At 43.0% G+C, this 9,140-nt stretch overlaps 1 protein-coding gene across 1 annotated transcript in view; it reads right to left on the minus strand.

Moving 5' to 3' along the window:
- Positions 1-7,515, minus strand: part of REV1 (REV1 DNA directed polymerase) — a 65,372-nt gene extending 57,857 nt beyond the window's left edge. The window contains exon 1 of the mRNA XM_015831504.1: positions 7,387-7,515. The gene's annotated coding sequence lies outside the window, so the exon portion shown is untranslated. The remainder of the gene's footprint in view (positions 1-7,386) is intronic.
- Positions 7,516-9,140: the final 1,625 nt, after the last annotated feature.

The following is a 9,140-nucleotide window of genomic DNA, read 5'->3' on the forward strand; positions in this document are numbered from 1 at the left end:
ATAAATAAATAAATAATTCTAAACTATTTGTTTAAGGATCTGAAATTAGTACTTTTTCATTCTAGCCTACCTCAGATTTTCTTAATTTCTTGTGGAGAAAAACCTGAGGTATCTAAGATAATTAACCAACAAATATTTTTAACTTGGGTTTATGATTGACTTCCCATATAAACATCAACAATGTTTACCAAAGTTCAGACATTTACTGCAACAGATGGACTCTCTATAGTTAAATTAGTGTCCCTATACATTATGCTGTTGATTGCTGACAAGTACTGGAAGAGATACATAATTGCATCCATCTGTAATTTTAGTTCCCTTTCAGTCTCACTGATGCTTCTGAACTTTTTTCTTGGGAAAGAGGGGAGGGGTAAGTCAGATCAGGCAACAATTAGACAGGATAGTTTCTAGTTTTTGCCTTCAATTGGCTGGGAGGAAGTTCAGAATGTTTCAGACAGCATTATCTATACCACGGACGGCAACCCACAGCATGCGGCTCGTTCAGCCATCTCCTGTGGCTCCCTGTCCTCAGCCACCATGTGCAGTCTGGAAAAAAAAAGTGGGACTTCTCATGAAGTTTGAATTGATTGGTTGGTTGAACTTCTTTGGTTTGTGGGACTGCCCACAAACCTCTTTCCTTCTTCAGACTGCACGTGGTGGCCGGGAGGATTGCTGGAAACGTGTCCCTGGTAAGGAGCCACTGGTGGCCAGTCTCGGGGTGCCTCTTCCTTGCCCGGCGGGTCTCCCCTCGCCCTGCTCCACCGTCGCCTCTGTTAGTGAGGGGGGGTCACCGGGGGTCTCTGTAGCTTCCCCTCTCAGCCTGCGCCTTTCGGCTGTCTCATGGGCAGCGGATTCCCCCGCAGCGCCTGCCCGGCCCTTTCCCCACCTGCTGTGCAGTCCTCCCGCCGCCGCCGCCGGTTGCACTGAGCAAGGCCGAAGAGGCGGTGACGAGCGGGCAGCCATACCCCTTCACCGTCCTCCTGCTGCCGCTGCTGCCGCCCTCAGTGCTGCAGGAGACCTTGGGCTGTGAGGGCGGCGGTGGGTCGGGACCACCCTCATCCCTGCGGTGGCATTCCCCGTTGCCGGCGCGGCTGCCCATGATGCACCTGGCCTTGGTGCCCTCCTCTTGCGATGGCAAAGTGGTTAAGGACACGGTGGAGGCGGCAGCCAGGCCAGGGTTGGCGGGGACCCCCGACGATGCTGCAGTGGCCACCGCCGTACCGCCACTTCTTCCCGTCCTGCTCCCCCTCCCCGCCTGTTTGGCTGAGGGGCCGCGCCTCCACCACCAGAGCCACTGCCTCCCGTCCTACTCCCCCTCTCCGTCCGTTCAGAGGATGCAGCGGGGGGCGGCCGGGCCACGCCACCACCACCAGAGCCATTGCCTCCCGTCCTGCTTTCCCTCTCCGCTCGTTCGGCTGAGAACGCAGTGGGGGCGGCGGGGAACTCCGACGATGCTGCAGTGGCCGCCGCCGCCACTGGAGCCGCTGCCTCCCGTCCTACTCCCCCCTCCTCGCCCATTTGGCTCAGAACGCGGCGGCCAGCCCAGGGGCGGCGCAGACCCCCGACGATGCTGCAGTGGCCACCGCTGTGCTGTCGGAGCCGCTGCCTCCCGTCCTGCTCCCCTTCCCCGCCCGTTCGATGCCGTCTGCCTTTCGTTCTCTCTCTCTCTCCTCACCTGGAGAGAGAGAGAAAGAGAGAGAGGAAAGAGAGAAAGAGGAAAGAGAAGAGAAAGAAAGAGAGAAGAGAAAGAGAGGAAAGAGAGGAAGAGATAGAGGAAAGAGAGGAAAGAGAAAGAAGAAAGATAGAAAGAGAAAGAGGGAAGAAAAAGAGAGGAGAGGAAAGAGAAAGAGGGAGAGGAAAGAGAGAAAGAGAGAAAAAAGAGAAAGAGAGGGGGAGAGGAAAGAGAGAAAGAGGGGAAGAGGAAAGAGAGAAAGGGGAGAGGAAAGAGAAAAAGAGGGAAGAGGGAAAGAGAGAGGAAAGGGAGAGAAAGAGGAAGAGGAGAGAGAGAAAGAGAGGAAAGAGAGAGAGAAAGGGGGAGAGGAAAGAGAAAAGAGAGAGAGAGAGAAAGAGGAAAGAGAAAGAAGAAAGAAAGAGAGAGGAAAGAGAGAGAGGAAAGAGAAAGAGAGAGAGGAAAGAGAGGAAAGAGAGAAAGGGGGAGAGGAAAAAGAGGAAAGAGGGAAAGAGAGGAAAGGGAGAGAGAAAGAGAGGGAGAGAAAGAGGAAGAGGAAAGAGAGAGAGAGAGGAAAGAGAGGGGAGAGGAAAGAGAAAAAAGAGAGAGAGAGAAAGAGGAAAGAGAAAGAAATAGAGAGGAAAGAGAAAGAGAGGAAAGAGAAAGAGGGAGAGGAAAGAGAGGAAAGAGAGAAAGGGGGAGAGGAAAGAGAAAAAGAGGAAAGAGGGAAAGAGAGAGGAAAGGGAGAAAGAGAGGGAGAGAAAGAGGAAGAGGAAAGAGAGAGAGAAAGAGAGGAAAGAGAGAAAGAGAGGGGAGAGGAAAGAGAAAAAAGAGAGGAAAGAGGGAGGGAGACGAAAGAGAAAGGAAAGAGAAAAGCGAGAGACAAGGAGAGAGACCCTTTTGACATCTAAAATGAAGATAACACTGAATATATCCTTTTTTACCTTTATTTTACACACACACACACACACACACATATTAAAGGTAAAAAAGGATATATGCAGTGTTATCTTCATTTTAGATATCAAAAGGGTTTTGCGGCTCCCAGTGTTTTGTTTTCGGTGGGAAACGTGTCCAAGTGGCTCGTTGAGTGTTTTGGGTTGCCTACCCCTGATCTATACAAATCTTAAATTGCCCAAAGTATCTGCTCCCAAATTATTCTATTCTTTCTTCCTTAAATCAAAACAAATTAATTTTATTAAAATAAAAAATAACAAAATAAAATTTTAAACTCATTAAATATTTGTTTTTTAAAGTTTCCCATATATTCTTTTATTAATTTGTATATGCTCAACCACAATGAACTATTAGCACAGGGTACTGCATTCTCTGAAACACTTGCTAACCTAACTCTAACCCTTTTTAACTACGCATTAAATCTATACAAATCCTTCAAAAGCAGTACTTCAGAATGTGGAAGAGTGAATATGAAGTGCTAATTTTTAAATAATTAAAGCAGTATAGTCTTTGCTAGGCTCTGCATAAATATGTATGTGGAGGTAGCCAAGAGCAGCTTCTGATGTACTATACAAACCTGGAAAATGATGCAGCTGCTTTAATCATTGTAAACATTTCCTATGCATTCTAAAACAGAGGTCGCCAACCTTTTGGGCCCCAGGGACCGGTTCCGTGGAGAAAGGTTTTTCCGCGGACCGAGAGTGCATGGTTTTGTGTGCTGCCCACATCCCAAGGATTGGGCTTTGCTTGTTTGTGCAGGCAATTGCTGGCATGCCGTGGACCAGTCCACGGACCGGGGGTTGGGGACTCCTGTTCTAAAGGACTTAAGGCTTTTTGCACAGCTCTACTGTTTTGCAAAACACACTGAAAGTGAATATACCTTTTAAGGATACAAAGCCTTATATGTAAATCAACACACATAGAGTAGCAATAAGCAAAACCCTACAATATTTAATTTTAAAGAACCTGCCTATATCCAGTTTGGTCCAGTGGTTAAGGCACCAGACTACAAACCAGGAGCCTGTGAGTTCTAATCCCACCTTAGGTATGAAAGCTGATTGAGTGATTCTGGGCCAGTCACCCTCTCTCAGCCCAACCCACCTTACAGGTTTGTTGTTGTGGAGAAATTTTAAATTATTTATAAAAATAAATATACTTTGATCAACGTTAAAAATCTGTTTTCTCATTCCTTAGTTTGAAATTACAAGAATTATTTTTCTCACTTAAAATAGTGAAAATTATGACATTACTAACTTCACGAAATCTATTATGTCAAAACATTAAAACATTACTTAAAAGTTTTCTATGTAGTTTTGTTTCACCAAATTTAAAACAAATATTGCTTCATTAAATGTCTATTTTATATTTCCTTGAAGGATCTTGGCATAGTTTATAAGTTGTACATACATCATTTCATATTTATAACATTAGGAAATGAATTAAGTCAACAGAACGTTCACACAATGAATTTGATATGTGAATAAAGAACGCTAACCCAATAAAACTTTAAACTGTTTAGTCTGTTATTTAGATTGAAAATTTCCTCACAAACAGTGGAAGAATTCACCATTTTTTGAACTCAATAATTCAATAATAAAAAACGGATAATATGAACTTAATTTTAGAAATTAAAGGTATGTTTTTGGTGATATAGAGACCTTAAATGTTTTAAAAAATATAATTAGATATGTACACGTGATGTGGCCTAAAAGACAGGTCACTTCAGTAACAGCTCCCACTTTATAGAATCTCTTTCCCAATTCTCTCAGAGGTATGCATGGCCCTTGCCCTGTTGATATTTTATAAACAAGCCAAAGCAATTTGTTCTAGTAAACATTTTCCACATAGTTTAATTTAAGGTTGCTTGTCAAGCTTACTTGCATTTTTAAATTATATTAAATTTGTTTTCTCTCAGTTGTATTTTCACAGACTGCTAGAATTCAAACAGGTTACAAATATGGTAAAATAATGAACATAAATTATCACAAGCATTTACTATCTACAGGTAGTATTTCACAATAAAATCCATTTTCAAATATAGAACTATTAAAAGTTACCATGTATCTCAAAACATTAAAAATGAAATTTTCATTTCACTACATCTCATGTCCATCATCTATCTCATATAGATATGATTTTATGCATTTTTAGAACAGCTATAAATGTTCATAATGCTTTTATAAAGAAAAAAACTATTGTCCTATCCTTGAACACCTTTAAGATCTAGCTTTTGACTGGAATACTTCTACATTAGTGTTTTCTCTTAGCTTTTTTTAATCGGGTAACTATGGTTTTCAAATAAATACTCTCCTGTATTATTTCAATACTTTTTCACAGATTTTTTTCATGATTGCTTTTTTAGAAAAAAGAAAAATGTAACACAGTTATGTACATCAATATTCTTTCATTTTGATATCTGAACTTCTGGGAGAAAAGTAACTTAGAGCAACCATCTAAACTGATTAAATTAATAAACATTTTTAATTTTCAATGTGGAACTCTCTCTTTCAATGGCAGTATATCTTTAATCTGGCCAAATTTGTGCACTTTTGACTAAAAGGAGCAATATTTTTAACATTTTGATAAATTATTTACTTGTTCTTTAAAAAGCATTAAAATGTTTTCAGCTAATTGGAAAAAAATTAAATACTGGTTTAATAATACTCAAGTGAAAAGAGAAAAGCAATTTACTCTTTATATTATGTGCTAAACTACTTCTAAGAACATTTTTTTAAAAAAATTGAATAACTCCTACATAAAATATGCTTATTTTCAAACTGATTTTAACAACATACACCAGTAAAGAACAAAGCAGAATGTACTCAAAAAAATACATTTCCTAAAGTAATTTAACTGCAATTTTTTAAAACAGGAAAATCAATGATTTGCATACAACAGGATTTGATGTGTGCCGTTATGCCCACAGTAAAAAAAATGACAATAAAGGTTATCTTATCTTATTTCATTTTCAAATCTAATACTGTATGCACACTGCTTGAAAATCAAAGCACAGTTGAATGATTTGAGTCTTTCTTCTTAAATTAGCACAGATTAATTTGATAATCCAAAGAATTTTACTATGAAATTCTACATTGGATTGCTGAATAAATGTATCCAGATTTCTCAGGAAATAGTTCCATGGAAAATAGAAAATCTTTCCAATGTGCCTAAATAGGCTTACAATAAACATTAAAGAAAAATACAAGTAGTCCTCGACTTACAACGTTCGTGATGTATGACCATTTTTCACACTGATGACTATTGCAGGATCCCCATGGTCACATGATTTACATTTGGATGTACGTTAATATGCTGGTTCATATTAACATGGACACTTGGCAACTGCCTCATATTTATGACGGTTGCAGTCCTGGGGTCAGGTGACCATCTTTTGTGACCTTCTAATAAGCAAAGTCAGACTTAACAACCATGTTACTAATTTAAGTGATTCACTTAACAAATGTGGCAAGAAAAGTTGTAAAATGGGTCAAAACTCACTTAACAAATTTCTCACTTAGCAACATATATTCTAGGCTCAATTGTGGTCATAAGTCGAGGACTACCTGTATCTAAAAATCTTCTGCAATTATTTCGAATTGTTTAAAGTTTTCTTTAAGAAACTCTCTTAATGCTGACTTGCCCCCATTGATAAAAGTCCCAAATTGTTCATTAAATTAGTACAGATTACAGAATAAAGAAAAGGAAATATGGATAATATGTAAATTCTCCAAATACTAGTCCTGTTAATTATCATGAGTTTAACAAAATTATTACAAAGCCACAGAATAAAGCGATGTTCTAAGAAATTGGTTTTAGCTTTTTGTTTTTAATCTTTGACATACATAATTAGTGGGAACAATTTTTCCTTACTGAAAGTATTAAGGGTTTCCTATATGCCAACTGGATAGCTGTTATATACAAATGACATCCTACCTGAAGAATCTGCTCATGCAACCTTTAAAGAATTCACTTTATCTGGCTGACCATTTTTACAAGAATTTTGAAAAGCACTTAAATCCTGTTATTTAACTTACATCGTTTAGTCTAAAGTGCTGTCAATTCCCATCCAGTCTTTTTATTCTGAGCCTGGTGCTTATTTTTGCGGCTGTCTTACAAAACCTTCTGTCTAGCCAATACGAATTTCCCTCAGCCTCATTAAAAACCTTACAGCTTCACTTCCTTTCTTGGCGCCCGACAACCAAACCGAAGTGCCCATCTCCGCTCAGCGCCTATAATTCATAATGAGGATGAATAATAGTAACAAAACGCAGACAGCTGCAGTGATGGAAAGCTACAGACAGCGCCACGGGTCCCACAACGGATGCTTTGCACACATTATCACCCAAAGCTAATGACAGCACCTCTGGTGTGGGGAGGAGACCCCCCCTCCCCCCCCACGGTCCGCAGTGGCTTCTGCCGCGGCCGCCTCGAGCAACTGGGTTCGTATCTCACTGCGGGAGCGGTCGTGTTGTGTCTGAAGCGGCCAGGGCACAGTAGAGGCCCATGTGGTTAACGATACAAAGCGCAGCGCAACCTGTCGCCGGCGGCCGCGAGTAACAACTGCTTGACCCGGGCGCAGTTGGTTATGTAAGCCGCTGCCCGGGCAGAAACTGTGCGGTGGCCGCCACGCCGAACAGGGAGAGCCGCTTCGGATCGGAATTGCCGCGGGCCTCCCCGAGACGAGTCGGAGAGCGACTGGCTGGAGTTCCTCCGCTCAACCGCGGAAGGGGAGTTGAAAGGAGTCGACGCCGCTCCCTCACCTCTCGTCACGGATGCAGGCGGGGTCGCCGTCTAGCCCTCCCGGGCCTCGCAGGATTTCACATTGCGTCTCCTCCGCGTTCGCCGCTTGCGCTTCTTCTCCTCGCCTGCCTTCGCCGCTTCTGATTACCCCTCCCCCCCGCCTCTTCCTCCGGCCTCCCCTTTCCCTCCGAACGCCGCGTCACGCACGGCGCGCAGAAGGTGTCGCGCAATCAACAGCTCCTGCCCGCCTCTCCCTCCTTTTCCTACGATCGACGATGCTCGCTCGTTCGCGCGCGCCAGCCAGGTCGTTCTTGCCCTGAGGCGGCGCCCTCTGGTGGCGAGAGGCACTGAGGACTGGCGCGACCGTGAGCAGATGCAGAAGTCCTCTCCGCCGCGGGCGAGAGCTTCTGAAGAAAAAGCGGTCTCCGAACATCACGTGACGTCTGGGGAAGGGGAAAATATCCCCCCTCCTTTTTCTTTCGGCTTCTCGCCCTCTTTCCCTGACCTCTCCCCGCCTCTTTCTCTCGCGCACTCCCGGCACGCGAGAGGTATCCGATCTTCCCGGTTCAAAGTCGCGGGGCATTTCCTCCCCTCGCCTTCGCCTTCGCAGATTCGAGGTCGCGACTTCGAGAGGAAGGTTCGAGTGTTTATCTTTCCCTTCGCTCCCCTCCTCTCCCTATCGGGACGATCATGTGCCTCTCCTCACGATATATATCTGCTCTACCTAGGAGATACGCGCAGCCGTAGCATGTCTCCGCCGAACTGCGGCTCAGAATAGCCTGCTGGTTCATTCATGTCCTGCCTTGGCTTCGGCCGGGACGCTTGCGTGATTTTCTGCAGCAAAACGGAGGCGGCGCTTGCAAGGGTTTCTTGCAATCAGGAGCGAGCTTCGCCGGGTTTATTTCCTTACATGCGCGCCTGGGCCTAACTAGTTACTGATACTAATCAAACAAGTGCACGGATCGGTCTCGTGTGTCTGTATCAGTCCAAACAATTAAATGCAAAGAAACTGGATTTTTCTGCATGTTTCCCTTTAATCAATCTATGAAGCAGCAAACGTTACTGTTAATGCGTTTTCAAAGAATATGCACAGTACACAGGAAGATTCCCTGCCACCAATGCATCTCAAGATTGACTCGGCCTTCCATCCTTCGAAGGTCAATAAAATGACCCAGATTGTTGGGGGCAATATGCTGATTTTGTAAAGCACTATTGCTATTGCTGTGTTCGATTTCTATGCTCTCAGTTGATTGATTTGTGTAAAAACAATACAACGAAGTTTCTATTCCCACCAGAAATACAGCTTTGCTTCTCATCTAGTTAGAAGTGTGTTTGCTCCCTTTTTTTTTTACAGGAAATAGTAAAACAAATTTATGATGTAATTTCGCTCATATCTGTTTTGATACAAAATTCATATTCTTTTACAACATTTTTCCCCTTTATTCCTCGTGCTAACATTCACTGTCCCTTATCCTATTGAAATTTCTAATGAATCTAAAGTTTGATAGAAGAAGCCACCTGAAAGTCATAAAGTCAGACAAGTAAACTATATACAAATAAGAAAAGCAGAAGTTGCTAACTAACCTAAACTGCAAGCAGAGGAAATGCAGAAATAACAATAGGAGCTGAGCTTTGTTGATAGAAAAGTAGATGGTGCTAGATGAGATAAGTACAAAGGGCATGGGGAGGGCAGTGGTTTTAGGTGGTCCGGATTAGGGGGTAGGATATAAAAAGGTGTCAAACAGCTCTTGGAGATGTGGCTGAACTCCTGCGT

This window comes from Protobothrops mucrosquamatus, unplaced genomic scaffold (assembly GCF_001527695.2).
Source record: "Protobothrops mucrosquamatus isolate PMUCROS unplaced genomic scaffold, P.Mucros_1.0 scaffold_19, whole genome shotgun sequence".
Lineage (NCBI taxonomy): Eukaryota > Metazoa > Chordata > Lepidosauria > Squamata > Viperidae > Protobothrops > Protobothrops mucrosquamatus.